Source organism: Panthera uncia (genome assembly GCF_023721935.1).
Source record: "Panthera uncia isolate 11264 chromosome C1 unlocalized genomic scaffold, Puncia_PCG_1.0 HiC_scaffold_3, whole genome shotgun sequence".
NCBI lineage: Eukaryota > Metazoa > Chordata > Mammalia > Carnivora > Felidae > Panthera > Panthera uncia.
This window is the reverse complement of record NW_026057584.1, coordinates 73,346,386-73,367,545: the sequence shown is the minus strand read 5'-3', so window position 1 is coordinate 73,367,545 and position 21,160 is coordinate 73,346,386. Positions and strand designations below refer to the sequence as shown.

General features: G+C 34.1%; 1 long non-coding RNA gene across 3 annotated transcripts in view; it reads left to right on the top strand.

Moving 5' to 3' along the window:
- Nucleotides 1-21,160, top strand: part of LOC125911614 (uncharacterized) — a 68,261-nt gene that overhangs the window by 40,467 nt on the left and 6,634 nt on the right. The window contains exon 5 of one of the 3 annotated variants that reach the window (XR_007454384.1): nt 5,850-6,255. The exons of 1 other annotated variant lie outside the window; for it this stretch is intronic. This is a non-coding gene — a long non-coding RNA (uncharacterized LOC125911614). Of the gene's footprint in view, nt 1-5,849; nt 6,256-21,160 lie in introns of those variants that run through there. One more of the 3 variants, XR_007454382.1, reaches the window with a different exon arrangement.

Here is a 21,160-nt window from a genome sequence, read left to right as displayed (position 1 = left end):
CAAAGACTCAGCAACAAATAGAATAGCAAATAGAAAACAGTAACAAATATGGTAGATATGGTAGTTAATACAACTACATCAATAATCACTTTAACATTAATGGTTTAAATACACCAATTAAAAGAAATATTGTCAGAAAGGGCAAAAAATAAGAATCAACTGTATGTTGCCTACAAGAAACCCACTTTAAATATAAAAAGAAATATAATTAAAAATTAAGGGATAAAGAAATACCATAATAACCTAATAAAAAGAAAGTGGGAGTAGCTATATATATTCCAAACAGAACAGATGTCAGAAAAAGGAAAGTTATAAGAAATAAAGAGGGACAATACATAATGATAGAGGGTTCAGTTCTGTAAGAAGACAATTGTTGACATTCATGCACCTAACATCACAGGATTAAAATATGTGAGACAAAACAGATAGAGAGGAGAGGAGAAATAGATGACTCTATTATCATATTTGGAAACTTTTACACCCCTGAATCAGAAATGAGCAGAGCTCACAGGCAGAAAATCAGTAAGACATGGTTTAATCCAACAATATCATCAACTGAATATAATTGATGTATATAGACTACTTCCTCCAGCATCAACAAATTGTTCTTCTCAAGGTCACATAGAATATCCACCAAGATAGAACACATTCTGGGTCATAAAACACATCTTAACAAATTTTAAAAATAGAAATCATACCACGTCTGTTCTCAGAACTAAACTGGAAGTCAATAACAGAAATACAGCTGACAATTCCCCAAATATTTGCAGATTAAACAAAATACATCTAAATAATACATAAGTGAAAGAAGAAATTTCAAGATAAGTTTTAAAATACTTGGAACTAAATGAAAATGAAAATATAATATCAAAATTTGTAGGATGCAGAAAAAAGAGTACTTACAGGGGAATTTTTTTAGGTTGAATGCATTTATGAGAAAAGAATAAAGATCTAAAATCTGTAATCTATGATTCCACCTGAGGAAACTAGAAAAATAAGGACAGATTAAGTTCAAAATAAGCAGGGGAAAGAAAAGAAATAATATTAGAGCAGAATTCAATAAAATTGAAAGCAGAAATCAATAGAGAAAAATTAACAAAGCCAAAATCTGGTGCTTTCAAAAGATTGATAAAATTGATAAACCTTTAGCCAGGCTAAGAAAAAAGAGATGACACAAATTACTAATATCAGAAATAAAGAGGGAACATCAGTAAAAATAATATGGTCACTAAAAGGATAGTAAGAGAATACTATAAACATCTTTCTGCCCAGAAATTTGTAACCTAATTTAAACGAACTAACATCTTGAAAGACAAAATCTGCCAAAAGTCACACAGGAAGGAATAGACAGTCTGGCAATCTACATCTATTAAAGAAATTGAATCAATCATTAATAACCTTCTAAAACAGAAATCAACCAGGGAGGCCAGCATTACCCTAATTCCAAAATCAGACAAAGACGTTACAAAAAAACTGTAGGCCAAATATCTCTTATAAACATTGATGCAAAGTCCTCAACAAAATATTAGCAAATAAATCCAACAATGTCTAAAAAGAATATACCACAACCAAATGGAATTTATTCCAGGTATGAAAGTCCGGCTCAACATTTTAAAAACAATTAATATAATCATATCTATAGGCTGAAGAAGAAAAACTACATGATCATATCAGTAAAGGTAGAAAATGCATTTGACAAAATCCAACATTCATGATTAAAAAACAAAACAAAACAAACAAAAAACAAAAAAAACCTCTCACCAAACCAGGAATAGAAGGGAAATTCCTCAACTTGATAAAGAACATCTATAAAAAAAAAATCTACAGTTAATAACATCATATCAGTGGTGAGAAACTTGAAACTTTTTAACTGTTTTTCAACATTGTACTGGAAGTCCTAGCTAATGCAATAAGACAAGAAAATCAAGTAAAAAGTTTAGAGATTGGGAAGGAAGAAATCAAACTCTTTGTTTACAGATTACAAAACTGTCTTTTTAGGAACTCTGAAAGAATTGATGAAAACAGAACTAATAAGCAATAATAGCAAGATTGCAAGATACAAGTTAACATACCAAAATCTATCACTTTCCTATATACCAGCAATAAACAATTGGAATTTGAAATTCAAAACACTTTACTACTTACATTAGCAGTCTTCCCCACCTCAAAAAAAAAGAATATATATATGTATATATATACACATACACACACTTAAGTATATGTACATAAGTATATAAGTATATATGTAAATATATATATATATATATTTACATATATATGATCAATGTGAGGAAAATTTTAAAACTGTGATGCAAGTTTTCAAATAATCACTAAAAAAATGAAGCAATATTCCATGTTCATGAGTAGGCAGGCTGAATAACGTCATGTCAGTTTTTCCAAACTAAACTATAGATTCAACGCAATCCTAATCAAAATACCTGCAAGTTGTTTTGTGGATATTAACAACATATCTAAAGTTTATATGGAGAGGCAAAAGACCCAGAAGAGCCATCTCGATATTGAAGGAGAGGAATAAAATCAGAGGACTGACAGTACCTAATTTTAAGACTTACTATGAAGCTATAATACCTAAGAATGCATGATTCTGATTAAAGAACAGATCAATAGATCAACAGAATAGAAACAAGAACCCAGAAATAGACCCACATAAATATAGTCAACATCACTTTGACAAACCAACAAAGGCAATACAATGAAGCAAAGATAGTCCTTTCAACAAATGGTGCTGGAACAACTAGACAGCTATATGCTAAAAGAAAAAAAAAAAAATGAATCTAAACACAAACCTTACACCCTTAACAAAAATTCACTCAAAGTAGATCACAGATCTAAATATAAAATGCAAACCTATGAAAATCTTAGAAGATAGCATAGAAGAAAGCCTAACTGGCTGGGTATGGCAGTGAGGTTTCAGATATAACACCAAAGGCACAATCCATGAAAGAAATAGTTGATAAGCTGGACTCTATTAAAATTAAGAACTTCTGCTCCATAAGAGACAATGTCAAGACAATGAGGAAACAACCCTCAGATTGGGAGAAAATATTTGCAAAATACACAGCTGATAAAGAACTATTGTCCAAAATGTACAAAGAACTTTTAAAACTCAAGAATAAAAAAATGAAATGAATGACCCAATTTAAAAATGGGCAAGAGACCTGAACAGATACCTCACCGAAGATGCCAAGAAAGTATGTGGAAAGATACTCAACATCAGGGGCGCCTGGGTGGCTCAGTCAGTTCAGGCTCAGGTCACAATCTCGCAGTTCACGAGTTCAAGCCCCACATCAGGCTCTGTGCTGACCACTCAGAGCCTGAAGCCTGCTTCAGATTCTGTGTCACCCTCTCTCTCTGCCCTTCCCACACGCTCACTCTGTCTCTCTCTGTCTCTCTCTCTCTCTCTCTCAAAAATAAAATAAAATAAAAAACATTTAAGATACTCAACATCATATATCATTACCGAAATGCAAATTAAAATGACAGTGAGATAACACAACACACCTACTAGACTGGCCAAAACCAGAACAGTGACAACACCAGAGGCTGAGGAGGGTGTGGAGCAACACGAGCTCCCGTTTACCGCTGCTTGGAATGCAAAATGGTACAGTCACTTCGGAAGACCGGTTGGTAGTTTCTTACAAAACTCAACATACTCCTCCCATATGATCCCGCAATTGTGCTTCTTGATATTTATCCAAAATAACTAAAAACTTGTGTCCACACGAAAACCTGCACCTGCACACAGATGTTTATAGCAGCTTTAACATAATTGCCAAAACTTGGAAGCAGCCAGGATATCCTTCAGTAGGTAAATGGATAAATGCAGTACATCCAGACAATGGAATCTTATTCGGCACTAAAAGGAAATGACCTCTTAAGCCATGAAAAGATATGGAAGAACCTTAAATTCATATTATTAAATGAAAGAAGCCAGTCTGAAAAGACTATATACTGTATGACTCCAACTATATGGTATTCTGGAAAAGGCAAAACTATAGAAACAATAAAAAAAAAAAGTAGTTGCCAGGGGTTACAGGAGAGAGAGGGATACTGAGGAAGAGAACAGAATTTTTAGGGCAGTGAAACTATTCTGTATGATACAGCAATGTTGGCTATATATCATTATCATACTTGTCAAAACCCATAGATAATAAGTACCATACGAAGAGGGAACCTTGATGTAAACTGAGAACTTCCCATGACAATGCATCAATGTAGGTTCATCGATTGAAGTAAATGTACCACTGTGGTGTGGAATGCTGAGAGTGGGGCAAGTTTAACAGGGTGGCAAGGGTGAGGGTGGTGAGGGAAACTACTTTCTGCTGAATTTTGCTGTGAACCTAAAACCTCCCTAAAAAATGAAGTTTAGTAATTAAAAAAAGTTACATACAAAAAAAAAAAAAAAAAAAAAGAGAGAAAAAGAAAACTTCTCCTCATGAACCATTCAGTTCCCCTGAAATAGGATTCACACAAATAGTCAAGGTAAACAAAAAATGTGTTCTTTTCCATTATTTTGCTAGTTAGAATAATGAAATATTCTCCTGCATTTTCCAGAGATTCACTAATCTTGAAATAGTAACTTGAGGGGCGCCTGGGTGGCTGAGTCAGTTAAGCATCTGACTTCTGCTCAGGTTCGTGGGTTCAAGCCCAACATCACGCGCTGTGATGACAGCTCAGATCCTGGAGCCTGCTTGGAATTCTGTGTGTCTCTCTCTCTCTTCCCAATCCCCTGCTCACCCTCTGTCTCTCTCTGTCTCTCAAAAATAAATAAACATTAAAAAAAATTAAAAGATACAATAAATAGTAACTTGAAAAATGGGAGCAAGAATATATATTAGATACGGCCCATGTCCTTACTTTGCAACCAGGCACATAAAACTTTTTACAATTCATAATTGTCTTTTACAATTATAGTTTTAGAAAAATTTGTCATATGTATGCAAAGCAGTTGATAGAAGGATGCAGTGAGATAGAATATGTTAGGAGTCAAAACACTTGCACTCAAAATGCTAGTGGCACTACCTGGTCAGGTAACCTTGAAATTTTGTCTTAACCTCTCTTGCTTCACTTCCCTTCAGTTTCTCCACATGTAAATGCACACAATAATACCTATTTTATTATGATAAAGACCAGACACAATGTATCTAAAATGCTGGTGCTTGATAAACAACTATGTATTATCAAATAAGACTTCCATCTATGATACAAAATCATGGGACATTCTACTTCATTTTCTCTGCCTCTGGAGAAACAACTTTGGAACAACCTAAAGGGAGGTTATCTAGCTTATGTTTATAGATGGTCCAGATGCCAGCAGCAAACCTCCCTACACAGTTGTGACAACCAAAAACATCCTCTGGACACTGCCAAATACCCTGAGGTGAGGGGAGGAGGGCAAAATCACTCCTGCCATAAAAGAGTAGTGAAGGTGACCTTCAAAAGGTAAAAAACTGAAATCGTCTTGACCTTTTTTCCAAAAAACTGCCCTCATATTTTTCACTTTTCCTAAGAGGCTTTTTTGAACAGAACTGTCTTTGGGGTCCAATGAAACTTCCCCCTAGTTTTCATTTACCTGAAAATGCAAGTGATAGAAGCCTAAGTATTAAGTTCTTTTGAACCTTTATAATCACATTTACATATCCCATTGTTCTATTACTAATTTGTTACAGTTGTAAGGATACTTACCAACTATGCAGGCTAATTATATTCAAATTTTATTCTTTCTCTAAACATTGAATACAATCAGTAAAATAAGATAATGATGTAAAATCTTTCAAACAATCCCTTTAAATAGCAAATCATAAAATTTTCATGTTCTATTTTGACAGATTTTCAAGGGATAGACTGAAGATCACAAAAATCAGTCAGTTCCCCCTAAGACCTCTTCAATCAAGGACCTTCTAGGAGCAATAGAAATAATACTATTTTTACTTTTATAAAATTTATATTTGTAAACATGACACTATTCATTCCCATTAGCTTCCCTTGGCACGTTTATCAAAATCCAATTGATCATGTATGTATTGATCTATGTATAGACTCAGTTCTGTTCCATTACTTAATTTATCTATCTTTCCGTCAATACTACACTGTTTCATTTAGTATAACTTTGTGGTAAGTTTTGAAATCAAGTAATATGAAGCCTCCAAAGTTTTGGGTATTTTAGTCTAGACTCACCTCTAAGACCCCATGAAGTCCTCTACCTATTGTCCACTTTAGGTACCGGGAACGACAAGGTAGGTCTGAATAAAAACTTATTTTGACTAAACTTGCAGCAAGCTGTTCACCAGAATTTCTAACAAATAAGCCCTTCTGTTCGCTTATTGGAGTCATAATCAACAAGGAACCAAAACAAAAATACTGTTAATCTATTAGGTTCTTTAATCATTGAAGAAAAAAACAAAAGATTGGGTCACTGATCTGGCAAAGTGTTCACTGATGGCTTAAAATGGGGAGTATAGGGGTGCCTGGGTGGCTCAGTTGGTTAAGCCTCCGACTTCAGCTCAGGTCATGATCTCATGGTTTGTGAGTTCCAGCCCCACATTGGGCTCTGCGCTGACAGCTCGGAACCTGGAACCTGCCTCAGATTCTGTGTCTCTTCCTCTGCCCCTCCCCGACGCGCGTGCTGTTTCTCTCTCTTTCAAAAATAAATAAAACATTGAAAAATAACAATAAAAAATAAGATGGGGTGTATAAAAAAAGCAAAAATTTGTTTTTGTCTGAAAGTCAATTTCTAATATCATTCTATGTAGTTATACATCTTACTTTTCATGTCAAAGATAAGCCTATATCCTGTTTTCCAACGGTTTGCCATAACAAGAAAATGACTTCTAATAGGAAAAATTTAAATTAGTATTTCACATAAATTTGTTTGTTAGATTTATTAACTATTAGTATTTATTCAATATAAATCTGTCCTCATAGATCAACTACAAGGAGGCATCAAAGTAATGTAAAACCATCCATTTGATAGATTTGAGAAAGTCAAGGAGAGGGAAGAAAAGAGATTGGAAGAAATGGATTTAAAATTCACTGTAATTCATTTTCTAGTGACTCTGCCCCACAAAATGATTATACATAAGAAGGAAGAAAAAATTTAATTTCTAGGATAAATTTTCTTTCTCATCTTTGCAAGAACTGTTTAGATACCTGTAAACATTTCCTATTGAAAAGATAAGCCTTTGCAAGCAGGAAAGTTCTTGAATTTTTTTTTTAACGTTTATCCAGTTTTGAGAGACAGAGAGAAAGCGTGACTGAGGGAGGGGCAGAGAGTGAGGGGAGACATAGAATCTGAATCAGGCTCTGCGGGGCTCCAACTCACAAACTGTGAGATCATGACCTGAGCCAAAGTCGGCCACTCAACCAACTGAGCCACCCAGACACCCTGAGAATCATCTGTTTTAGATGTCACTGTTAATATTACTGCTAACAAAAATAGTAATTACAAATAGATGCCACTAATTTGAGCAGCTACTATATGCTTTACATACTTAATCTTCACTATATACGAATGAAAGTAGGATTGTTATCTCTGTCTATGGATAAGAAAAATGAGAGCCATATTAAGCAAATAACATTTTCAAAGTCATATAGCCAGTATGCTAAATTTGTTTTGCATTCATGATTCATGTTTTGTCTGAGAAATCCCTTCCAAACATGAGGTAGATTTTTCTCTATGTTTTCTTATGGTAATTATTTTAGTTTTAGATCTTACATTTTAGATCTATAATCCATTTTCAGCCAATTTTTTATATATTCTGAGACAGGTGTTGAATTCCATTATTTTCATCTATATCCAAATTTTTTTTCAATCTCACATGTTAAAAAGACTATTCATTCCCGTTAGCTTACCTTGGTGCTTTTATCAAAATCCGATTGATCATGTATGTATTGATCTATTTATAGACTCAGTTCTATCCCATTAATTTATCTATCTTGGAGTCAATACTACACTGTTTCATTTAGTATAGGTTTATGGTAAATTCTTAAATCAAGTAGTGTGAATCCTCCAAATTTTTCGATGCTTTAAATTGTTTTGGGGAATCTAAGTCTCCTTTGATTTCCACATAAATTTTGGAATCAGTTTGTCAATTTCTACAGCAATAACAACAAAAAAGCCTTCTTGGATGTCAAGGAGAATTGACGTTTTATCAATATTGAGTCTTCTAATCTATAAATATAGTATTGCTCTCCAGTTATTTATGTCTTCATTAATTTCTCTCAATAATGTTTTGTAGTTTTTTACTGTAATGGCCTTGCATATATTTTTTAAGATTTTATTCCTAAGGATTTGATGTATTTTATGCTATATAAATGGTATTTTTTTACTTCAATTTCCAGTTGTTTGTTGCTTATATGTAGAAATACAATTAATTCTTATATGTTGACTTTGTATCTTTTTCCATATTCATTAACATAATGTCATGACTATTTTTAATCCTTTAACACAGTAAAGTACATTAACTGCTGTTTAAATTGTTCAAGCAACCTTGCAGTCCCAGGATAAATCCAGGTTTGTAATTATATTGTATTATTTTTCTATATTGCTAGATTTGATTTGCTAATATTTGTTGATCACTTTTCTGTCTATAATTATGAGAAATATTGGTCTGTATTTTCTTATCTTGTAGTCTCTTTCTATAATTTTGTATCAAGATATCAGGGTAATATTGGCTTGATAAAATGAGTTTAGAAGTCTATCTTCTTATTTTTCTGGAAGAATTTATAAAATTTTGCTGTGATTCCTTCATTAAATATTTAATAGAATTTACCAGTGAAGTAATCTTAGAACTTTCTTTGTTGAAATATTTTTAACTACAAATACTATAAATTCAATGTCTTTAATAAAGACAACGCTTTTCAGATTACATATTTCTTCTTGCATGCCATTTGGCAGTTTCTATCTTCTAAGAATTTTTTCCCTTTACCTAAGTTGTCAAATTTAAAACCATAAAATTATTCATATTTCCTTATTATATTTTTAAATGTCTTTTTAGGGTCTGTAGTAATGTAAATTTTCATTCCTGATATTTTTAATTTCTACATCCTCTTCTTTTCCTTTGTCTGACTAACTATTATTCATTTTATTAATCTTTTCAAAGAGCCAGCTTTTGGTTTCCCTTTCATTATTAGCTTTATTTTTTCTATTTTATCGATTTTTCTCTTAAATGTATTATTTCCTTTCTTTTTTACTTTATGTTTAATTTTATTTTGTTTTTAGGTAGTCTTAAGTGGATGCTTAGATTATTTGGTTCAGCCCATTGCTTCTCTTCCCTTTTTTTTAAAATCCAGCTTTATTGAGATATAATTGAATATTTCATGATATAATTCTAAGGTATACAATGTGATGACTTGATACACATATATATTATGAAATATTTACCACAATAAAGCTCATTAACACATCTTTTACATTTCACATCTCATGTGAGAACATGAAATGAAAGCTCTACTTTTAACAACTTTCAAATATACGACACAGTATTGTTAACTATAGTCACCATACTGTATATCATATCTCCAGAAATTATTCATCTTTTAACTGAAAGTTTATATCTTTTGATCACCAGTTTTCTATTTCTCCCACCCCTCAGTCCCTGGCAACCACCATTCTACTGTTTCTATAAATTTGAAATTTCTAGGTTTCATATAAGTGAGATCATATAGTATTTGTCTTTGTCTGTCTTATTTCACTTAGCACAATGCTCATTCAAGGTCCACCCATGTTGTTGCAAATGGCAAGATTCCTTTCTTTTATATGGCTGAAAAATATTCCATTGTGTGTGTATATATACATATACATATACATACGTATATACGTATACTATACATATATATACATATACATATGCATATACATATACAGTTTCTTTATTAATTCATTCATCAATAGATACTTAGGTTATTTCCACGTCTTGGCTGTTATAAATAATGCCACAATTAACATAGTTATTGAGATATCTCTTGACAATAATGATTTCATCTTCTTTAGATATCTACTCAGAAATGTGAGTGCTAGATCATATGACAGTTCCATTTTTAAGTTTTTGAGGAAACTCTATACTGTTTTCCACACTGGCTATCCCAATTTACATTTCTAAGTGTTCTTTTTTTTTTTCTGTTTTTTTTTTTTTTTTGAGAGAGAGAGAGAGAGACAGAGCACAAGCAGAGTAGGGGCACAGAGAGAGGGAGAGACAGAATCCAAAGCAGTCTCCAGCCTCTGAGCCAGTCAGCTCAGACCCTGATGTGGGGCTCAAACCCACAAACTGTGAGATCATGACCTGAACCAAAGTCGGACACTTAACCGGCTGAGCCACCCAGGCATCCCTACCAGTTTACGTTTCTACCTACAGTGCACAAGGGTTCTCTTTTTTCCACATCGTTGCCAGCATGTGTTAGTTCTTGTCTTTTTGATAATATCCATTGTAGCAGATGTGCAACGATATCTTATTGTGGTTTTGATTGGTGTTTTTTTGGATGGTTAGTGATATTGAGCACCCTTTCATGTACCAACTGGCCATTTTGATGTCTTCTTTGGAAAAAAATAATGTCCATTTAGTTCTGTCCATTTTTTGAAGGCCTATTTTTTTATTTATTTGAGAAAGAGAGAGAGAAAGAAAGAGAGAGAGAGAAAGAGAGAGAGTAGGGGTGAGGGGTAGAGGGAGAGAGAGAGAGACTCCTAAGCAGGCTCCACGTTCAGCACAGAGTCTGATGCAAAGCTCGATCCCGTAACACTGGGATCATGACCTGAGCTGAAATCAAGAGTGGGTCACCTAAGTGACTGAGCCATCCAGTTGTGTCCATTTTTTAGTTTGTTTGGGTTTTCTGCTATTGAGCTGTATGGATTCTTTATACATTTTGTTTTTTTTTTAAATGTATTTTGGACATTAGCCTCTTGTCAAATACATGGTTTGTAAATATTTCCTGTAGTTTGACTTTTCATTTTGTTGATTTTTCCTTTTGCTGTGCAGAAGATTTTTAGTTTGACATAGTCCCACTTGTTAATTTTTGCTTTTGTTGCTTGTGATTTTGTTGTTTCATTGCCTTTTTTTCTTTACTAATATAACCATTTGATGCTATACATTTGCAATTTAGCAGCTCTTTGGCTGCATCCCTTCAAATTTAATTTGTCATATTTTTATTATCATTCAGTTCAAGGTATTTTCTAATATACTTGTGATTTATTTTTTGGCCTATGGGATATTTGGAAGTTTAATTTCCAACTACTTAGAGATTTTTCCAAGTGTCTTTCTGATATTAAATTCTGATTTGATTTTATTTTGGTCTAAACATAAATTGTATGGTTTCATTTCTTTAGCATTTGTGGCATTTTGAATGGCCGATAGAATGTTATTCATTAATGTTCCATATCTATTTAAAAAGGATATGCATTTTGCTAGTATTTGTTGAAATAATCTATAAACGTCGGTGTCATAAAGATGGTTAATAGTATTGTGCGCATCTTCTTACTGACTTTGTTTTGTCTACATACATGAACCATTTAAAAAGAGAAAAATATTGAAGTCTCCGATTACAATTGTGGATGTCTCTTTATTCTTTCAATTCTATCAGTTTTTTTTTCTCATACATTCTGATGCTCTAATTTTGAAGAATGCATATTTAAGAGTGTTAAAGTTCCTGGATTAAAGGACCTCTTCATCATTATGTAATGTCCCTTCATATCTCTTGTAATGTCTCTTGTTTTAATGTCTACTTTGTCTAATGCTAATATATATGCCTCAATTTCATTTGATTAGTGTTTATATACTTTTCCATCATTTGACTTTGAATCTATCTATATCTTTATATTTAAAGTGAGTTTTTTTGTAGACAGACTATAGATGGATCTTGCTGTTGTTAATCCAATTTAATAATATTTAGCTTCTAAATGACATGTTTACACCATTTATATTTGATATAGTCATCAATAGGGTTGTATTTAAATCTATCTTTTTACTATTTGCCTTCTAAGTATGCCATATATTCTTTGTTCTTTTTCTTTTTTCCTGCCGTCTTTTGTTAAATGAGTGTTTTTCTGACTCAGTTTTATCTCCAACATTGGCCTATTAGTTACAGCTTTTTGTTTTGCTTTTTAGTGTTTTCTATAGGGTTTACAATATGCATGTTTAACTTCTCACCACATATTTTCCAAAAATATATTACTTCAATATAAGAGCCACACAATATTATTTCCTTCCACTAATTCCTCACTATTATTTTTGTATGTTTTACTCCTATGTCATAAATCCCACAATACAGTGTTACTATTTTTGCTTAGACACTCAATTATCCTCTTAAAGTGATTTAAAAATAGAAAAAAATGTTTTGTATTCTCACATTTTTATCATTCACAGCATTCAATCTCATAGATCCAAAGATTCATCTTGTATCATATTTCTTCTACCTAAAATACTTCCTTTAACATTTCTTACAGTGCAAATTTACCATTGATGAATTTTCTCATTATTGTGCTTACTTAACAAGTCCTCTCTTTTACTTTCATCTTTCGAAACTATTTTGCGTGGTATAAAATTACAGATTAACGCTTCCTTTTTTTTTTCTTTTCAGCACCTTAAAGATACATGTCCATTACCATCTGCCTTGTTTAGTCTCTAATAAGAAGCCTATTGCCATTCTTATCTTTTGTCTTCTGTGTACGAGGTTTCTTTTTCCTCCTCTGGATGCTTTCCAGACTTTTCTTTCATATTTTGTTTGAAGAAATTTGGCTATGATGTGTCTAAGTGTGTTTTTTTCTTTTAATTGATTGTGCTTGAGAGTCTCTAGCTTCTTTGTTCTTTGTTGTTGTTGTTTATTTTATTTATTTTGAGAGAGAGAGGTGGGGGTGCATGTGCAAGTTGGGGAGGAACAGAGAGAGAGGGAGAGAATCCCAAGCAGGCTCCATGCTGTCAGCACAAAGCCCGACCCCTAGAACTGTGAGATCATGACCTGAGCCAAAGTCAAGAGTCCAATGCTTAACCGGCTGCGCCACCCCGGGCACCCCATCTTTAGCTCCTTTGGTCTGCCGTTTGCGGTCTTTTATTTATGTGGGGAAAGAATTGGCCATAATCTCTTTGAATATTAATTCTGTGGTATAGTCTCTATCTTCTCATGAAACTATAATCACATACATGTTAAATATTTTATATTACCCTGTAGCTACTGGATACCCTATTCTGTTGTTTCTTATTTTTAGTTCGTTATTTTTTGTTTTAGTTTAGATAATTTCTACTGGTTTAATTTTAAGTTCACCAGTTTTTTCCACTGCTATATCCAGACTGCTAAGCCCAACAGTTGAAATTTTCTTCTCTGTTAGCATGTTTTTCAATGCCACCATTTTCATTATATTTTTTTAAATCTCCATATGCCTGTTGAAATTTCCCACCTGTTCATTCATGTATTGTTCCTTTCTTCTACATGATTTCAGATGTTTAATATAGTCATCTCAAAGGACTTCATCTAATATTTCATAATCAGGGTCATATCTTGCTTTGAGTCTGTTGACAGTTTATCTCCTGCTAATTGGTTATTGTTGTTGTTGCCGCTGCTTTTTTTGTGTATTGTATGAGAAACGGTCAAATGCAGATCAAATGCTGCTTTTTTTGTGTGTTTTGTATAATAAATGAGCAAATGCAGCTTATAAAAGAATGACAGCAAAGTAATTTTAAAACAGGAAATGGGTACATTTCTTCTTCCGTCAGTCCATTAATGTGAAGGTTCGGTAAATCTAAGCAGTTGTTGAACTCAGGTGCATTTGGTTATTGCTTTAATTACCTTTCGTTCACAGCAGACTTCAAGCTCCTCCAGTGGTTGACTGCTACCATCTTGTGTGCAGTGTGAGACGCAGAGTGCTGGAGGAGTTTTATCAGTATTTTTGCTCGATCGTCACCTTTTAGCACACTCTGCGTGCCTGTGCCACAGAGAGGATCTCTCTCCAGAATCTCTCTCCTCCCTCTGAGACAGACTATCTGCTTTAGCTTCTTACTAAGTGCAAGGCTTATGTGGGTGCCTGCATGATGGTAGTGAAAGTTGCTTTGTAGTGGCTGAGCCTCTTGTGAAAAATTGAGTCATGTGGTCCTATCCTGTAACAGAACCCTGATATTATCAGTACAAGATCTTGTAAATTTCCTCTTGTAAATTACAAGATCTTGTAAATTTCCAAGCTCAAGTAAATTTCCTATTCCATTCCTTAGTGGCAGACAAAGTTTTTTTCTGCTACTCCTACCCCAATAATAACCAAGTTTTGTCTGATATCAGGGGTGAGAGGCTATAGATTTACCTACCCCTTGCCCAGTGGCAGATACCTTTTTTTTTTTAATTCATGTAACAAAATTATTCAGAACAGGACCAGACATTTACACCTTTTGCTCAGTAGCAGCCTGTCACCAGCCACATGCCTGCACCATTAAAGAGTTTCTCAGGTCTCCTACCATGCCTCTCATTCAGAAGCATCCGGCTAGGGCCCATGAGCAAACATTGGTGAGTGCCTGCAGATTCTTCTTTGTCTGGGGCTTTCAAGTTTTCTAAACTGTCATACAGGTGCATATTTAATTTTTAAGAAATTATTAAATATTTACTTTCTATTGGTCAGAGTTCTCCAAAGAAATAGGGCCAATAGGATGTGTGTGTGTTTGTACGTGTGTATAAAGAAATTTATTATAAGGAATTAGCTCATGTAATTTTAAAGGCTGAGAAGTCCAGACCCAGGAGAGTTGATGGCATACTTTTAGTTTGAGTCTGAAGGTCTGAGAAGCAGGAGAGCCAATAGTATACATTTCAGTCCAAGTTCAAGTCTAAAGGCAGAAAGAAGACCGATGTCCCAGCTCAAAGACAAGCAGAGAGAAAGAATACTTTCTTACTCAACCTTTTATTCTATTCAGGCCATTAGGGATTAGATGAGACCCACCCACAATGGGAAGGTCAATTTGCTTTACTCAGTCTATTTATTCAAATATTAATCTCATTTAGAAACCATCCTCACAGACACATGGAATTATAATTTTAATAATAAGAAAACTCATTTAACCAACTATCTGGGCATCTCATGGCCCAGTTAAGTTGACACACAAAATAAAGCCTGCACAATTGTTCTCTTATCTGCTTTTATGGCTGCCTCCTTATTTTGCTGTGCTCTACCAAAGGTAACTGTTTGGTGGCCCTCATCTCTTTAGAGGGACTTGTCATCCTTTGGAATTCAGTGATCCTAGTTGCTTTGCAACCTCGGTTCTTTGATGACAACAAATAAATTATGATTTTATAGATTATCCCATATTTTTGTTGTTAGATTAAGAATGATCTATATCCAAAGAATAGGCAGTTTTCCCAAGTACTCCCAACGTTCAGAGTAAAAAACTTGAATCAAGACATGTTTATTAAACGCCTGTCAGCTTTGTTTTTATTTTTTTCACAGTAACTAGAAAGACAAGTGATGATGCGATGTCTCTACTCTTAAGGCATTATAAATGTAGTGCATGAGAATGTTGGGTGTGCAACAATAATTCTAATAGTCCAGTGGAAATAATGAAAATAATGATATTGTTTAAGCTAGGACCCAGGATCAGACACTTTCTAAACTACAGAAATAGCTTTGTCACTCAAATTTTGCATAAGGCCAGTCCTGTGTTGCTCAATATTAAAATAATACTATCATTGGCCCGAAAAGATAATTTATGGTATGCTTCTATCTCTAGATATTTCACATGCAGAATATTTGTAATAGCTTTCTTTGTCTTATATTTGTCATCCTTTGTAAGGATAAAATTAAGGTTCTTTATTTTTTGATAATCATTCTAGGCTCCCTACATTAAAAATTTTTTTTTTAATCTTTATTTATTTTTGAGAGAGAGACAGAGTGCGAGTGGAGGAGGAACAGAGAGAGAGGGAGACACAGAATCCAAAACAGGCACCAGGCTCTGAGCTATCAGCACAGAGCCTGACACAGGGCTCGAACTCACGAACTGTGAGATCTTGACGTGAGCTGAAGTTGGCCGCTTAACCAACTGAGCCACCCAGGCGCCCCTAGTCTCCCTAAATTTTATTCCTAAATTCCAACAAGCATCATGCTTAGCATCTTCTTGTCTTTTATGAAGAGTATTAGATTTAGCAGCTAAAATGTGATGGCCTTCATCACGAGGCAAAGATGCACCTTGTTTTCTTTGCTGAATAAAAGCATGGAAAGAGGAAGGTAGCTTGATAGAGATTGGCTACATTTTATATTAAAGTTTTTCTCATAACCAACATAAAAAAATGCACCCCGCAATAAAGATTATTTACATGCTACTGCTGAAGAATTTAGTAAAATAGCAATTGATTACGTTTTTGAATTACATGTTGTAAATAAGTAAAAAAAAAAAAAAAACTTGTCAGTTTCAACTTCGGTATAAATTATAAGAATCAGTTTTTAAAAGTTTAGGAGGCAAACATTCTCTGGAACCTTAACAAATTCAAAGGTTCTTGGCACAATGCCTCTAAGTGTATCATAAATAAAATAATCTCACCCCTACCTTCTTTCCCGAGTCCAAGGGTGGTAATAAAGGCAGGGAAGATGTCAAAAGCCAACCACCAGTAACAGCAGGTCTATAGCCCCCAAATCAAACGATTTATAAACTAACACTAGCAGAAAGAAACATACTTTACATCTTAAAAGGGGAAAGGGGAGATGTGTCCTTAATGAGTGATACACGCTTATGGTTATTCAGATTCATATGCGTGAACACATGAAAAAAGAGAATGTTTCTATTTTCTTTTCTTTTCTTTTCTTTTTTTTTTTTTCTTTTAAGGTTAATTCATTTTTGAGACAGAGGCAGAGCACGAGTGAGGGAGGGGCAGAGAGAGAGGGCTAGACACAGAAACTGAAGCCTGCTCCAAGCTCCAAGCCGAGCTGTCAGCAGAGAGTCCGATGCGGGATTCAAACTCACAAAACCATGAGATCATGACCTGAGCCTAAGTCAGATGCTTAACTAAGACACCCCGGTGCCCCGCAAGTGTTTCTTTAGAAGAAAATACAGACCAACATTCCCTTGGGAAGAGATAATAAATTGTTTCAAAATTACATAAATCTCAGCAGGTATAAACCATGTAATATTCCCCCTAAATTTGGAGAATTGCATTAAACTCGCATCATATTTTCTCCAATATATGAATCATTTTCCAGCAAAATCTCCACCGTCTTCAACTAATTGTTGCTCACGCTACGCGTGCCGGTGCCAAATTCAAACCTACAAGAATTAACCAAAGATTTAAGTACCTGAAAAAATTATGCTTCCCTCTCATCCCCAGTAATATAGCCAAGAATGGGCTGAGCCTGAAAATTCTTACAATTTTGACGCCTTAGGATTTTCTGGAGTCTAACTGACAATGAAAACGTTCTCTAAAATTTTTATTTCAAAAATCTATTTCAGCCTCTCTAGGAATTGTTCAAGAATTGTTCATTAAGAAGTAACAGCATCAAGGACATTTTGTGGGCAGTGGCCAACTTCCACTTGCTCTTCTCCCTCTGTTTTCCCTGTTAACAGGCAGTGAAGAGATGGCAGTGCAATTGGTCTTCCCCGATGGGAAAATTTCTCACTCTTTCTAACCTATTCAGTGGACTCACTACAGAGCAAAGTCATGGGTCAGCGCCCACCGCTCTTTGCTGTCTGTCTGGTTATCTTTACAGCTATGCTATATGATGATTGTCCTCTGAATTTCAATGTTCTGACGACAAGATCACAAATCTATTTCAACTATTCTGATGTAGAAAGCTAATTAAGTAAACTAGCTCAGCAACTGATCGCGTTTCACTAATTTCAACCATCTGCCTCGACATTTGTTCCTATGTGCACCAGCTTTCGTAGCTTCGTTCCTCTAATAGCAATTAATGAAACTGTTAATAAGCTACATATATCATACAGTGTTGTAACAATTTACCAAAGGATAACATTATGAGATAAATTATATTTAACAATTGTAGAAAAATGACTCTGATTATCAAATGTACAGCGTCTACTGGCTTTTGCTTTAACTCATGCTTCCCAATTAATTCTCTAATTAATTTAACACATATTTTATGTATAATTTGTAATTTTAAACTCTTGGTCAGCTATGCCATCTATTTTTACATGCTGGCTGCTTATATGAGACACATATTAATGAAACACAACCACTGCACAAATTACTAAGGCTTAATTTTATTTTCATTTACAATCTGAAGTTCACTGTGTGTTTTCATAAGAATTACTTTCAAAATTGTGGAATGCATAAAGAGGCAAACTATACTATTTACTATTACCCACTTTTTGTGCTACATTCAAAAAAATAGTACGTGCACAAACACATTTATATCATGATTCTCATTTTTTAAACAAGATTAATTTGTAAATACCTTGAAGAAAACAGCACACTGAAAAACAAAACATAAATGGCCCTGAAAAAATAAGTCCTATCAAACTAAATTAATATTTTACAATAGTTTGATGTCTCTGGTAACACTTATACAAACAAAACACTTAACATCTCATTTGACTTTGCCAAAGATTTGGAGTTTATTTTCATGGTGATTCAGAAAAAAAAATCAAGCAAAACATATTAACATGTCTTTAATATGTTTTCACGAAATACACAGTAAATACTAAAGTTTACTTCATCAATACTAAGCAGCTCTCTGTTTTTTTGTTTTTTGTTTTTTTTTTTTAACATTTATTTATTTTTGAGACAGAGAGAGAGCATGAACAGGGGAGGGTCAGAAAAAGAGGGAGACACAGAATCTGAAACAGGCCCCAGGCTCCGAGCTGTCAGCACAGAGCCCGACTCTGGGCTCGAACCCACGGACCGTGAGATCATGACCTGAGCCGAAGTCGGACGCTCAACCGACTGAGCCACCCAGGCGCCCCAGCAGCTCTCTGTTTAACCACTACTCTTCATTCAAATATACACCCATACGCATGTATTCACCCACACTCACGACTGTACTCTTCTCTATGGTGATCACCACCTTCTGTTTCCATATGCACAATTAAAATGTTGTTATAGAGGAAAAAACCCTAGATGTATGTCATAACCCATCCAAGACATTTTCACAAAGCTGCAAAATATAGAAGGCCTTACACATTTCTCCTCCAATAAGTTGTTTGGATAACATAGACCAAAGCCAAGAATTTTCAAGCTTACTAATTTATAGTGAATGGTATGAAGAAGCAAATATATCTGAAATCATAATGGTAAAAATATATAGCAAGTTTCCAAATGAATTGAGTAAATAGACAATTTGGAATCTTAATGAATCATAAAATAATTACAGTTACAGAATTATTCCCATCCTACACTAAGCTGTGCTCACCCTATGACTCAGGTACATCAAGACTGGACACGACCGAAGGACTAATTAAGTGCACTTACCAAAAGTCTGTTTACAAGATGGACATAAAAGCCTTTGATAAGTAACTCATTCTACCACCACTCAGATTATCTCTAGCTATATACCATTTAGGCAATCTTTAGCTCAGTTCCATGAATGTGTGTTTTATCTTATTTAACCCATGAGGAGATTGAAATTTAAAGAATGTTTGGTTCACGTGATAAAAGTCAAAGTATGACCATTAGCAACTTGACTAAACACGTAACTAGTATTGTCTGAACACAGCTCATCAGCCGTTCATTAGTCCTTCCCTGCTCTTCACTTAACTTGCAGATTATGTTTGTCCTTCCCTGGCCCACACTTAAAACAAATCTACTGAGAACACCTTTACGTACATCTCGTGAAAAGTTATTCTTAGATTTTGTTTGATATTATCATTTATAGAGATAAATGAGTACGTATTGATATAGTTGAGTTTGGAGTAAAGGACTATAGGTTGAAGGACTGTAATGTGATGCTAAGCAGTCTTGGTTCTCCTACAATTTGCATATTTTTATATAATTTAGCAATTCTTATGGTAACTATTGCTATTTTACTGTTGGTATAGAGAGAATTTAAATAACCCAGAGAAGAGTAATAAAGAGAACTCAAAAATGGGAACTAGATTCTTGAAAAGAATGATGAAACAGAATTGGGAACCATACTAGAAAGATTAAGCTCAAAATGATAGTATAAACTAGTCTGGCCTCCCTTAAACCTGAGCATTTTTATTATATAAATATCTTTCATTGTACAATGGATATTCAATGGCTTGCATAATTAAACGATTGGGCTAAAAATCTCCTAAAAGAGGCAGTGGAACTGAAAAGCACTACCCTTTCAATTCAAAGGAGAATAATTCCACCCTAGTCTAGCATTCACTTAAATCACTTCATCAATAAATTATTTCATTAGTTGTGTTCAAATTAATTTCAGTCTTTAAAATAAAAAGGCACATCATTCATATCTTGTATTTCATCCTAAGCAACACTCACTCTTAAATTTTACATCTACAACTCCAAAAGCAAGGCATACAAATCACAACCCTGCCATTTCTCAATAACTCAATAACAGAGTTATTGTATGGTCCATTCACAGAAAGAACCTGTGAATGGGCCATACATAGGGAAAGACAAATTCTCTCACTTATGTCAGAAGAAAGAAAAGAAGGAATGAGGGAGGAAAAGAGGGAGGAAAAAAATCATGATTATATATTATGTAAATCTCACACCTAAACTCATAAAATCCAATCAATCTGCACTTCACTAGGGACCGTGTCAATGATGGACGGATGAATGAATGAATGAGAGAAAAAAAGTGTGCCCAGTTCAAGGCAATATCACCACATACAAACCACAATGCCTCTAATAGATTGAATATTATGACCCAGGGCAACTTGTGCTTCAAAAGGCATAGCTCAAGTGCCTTTGATATTTATTAAACATGTATAAGAGCTTCTAAGCTTTATTTGCCATTTTCTAACGTTGTTCATAATCACAATCCCTCCATTGTTTGAAATATTCCAGCCTTTTTTTTTTTCCTTTCTCTTTTGGAATTTTTCTCCCTTACTTCTTTCTATTCAAAGAAGCCTATGGAGTGCTTCAAGTTAATTTCCCATCAAAATTTACTATAAAAGACATACATTAGAAGACAAAGAACCAACCCATTAACACCACAATAAAGGGAAAAAACAAGCACTTTAGCATAACCTGAAATAGTTGTAATTTTTTTTTTTTTTTTTTTTTTTTTTTTTTTTTTTTTTTTTTTTTT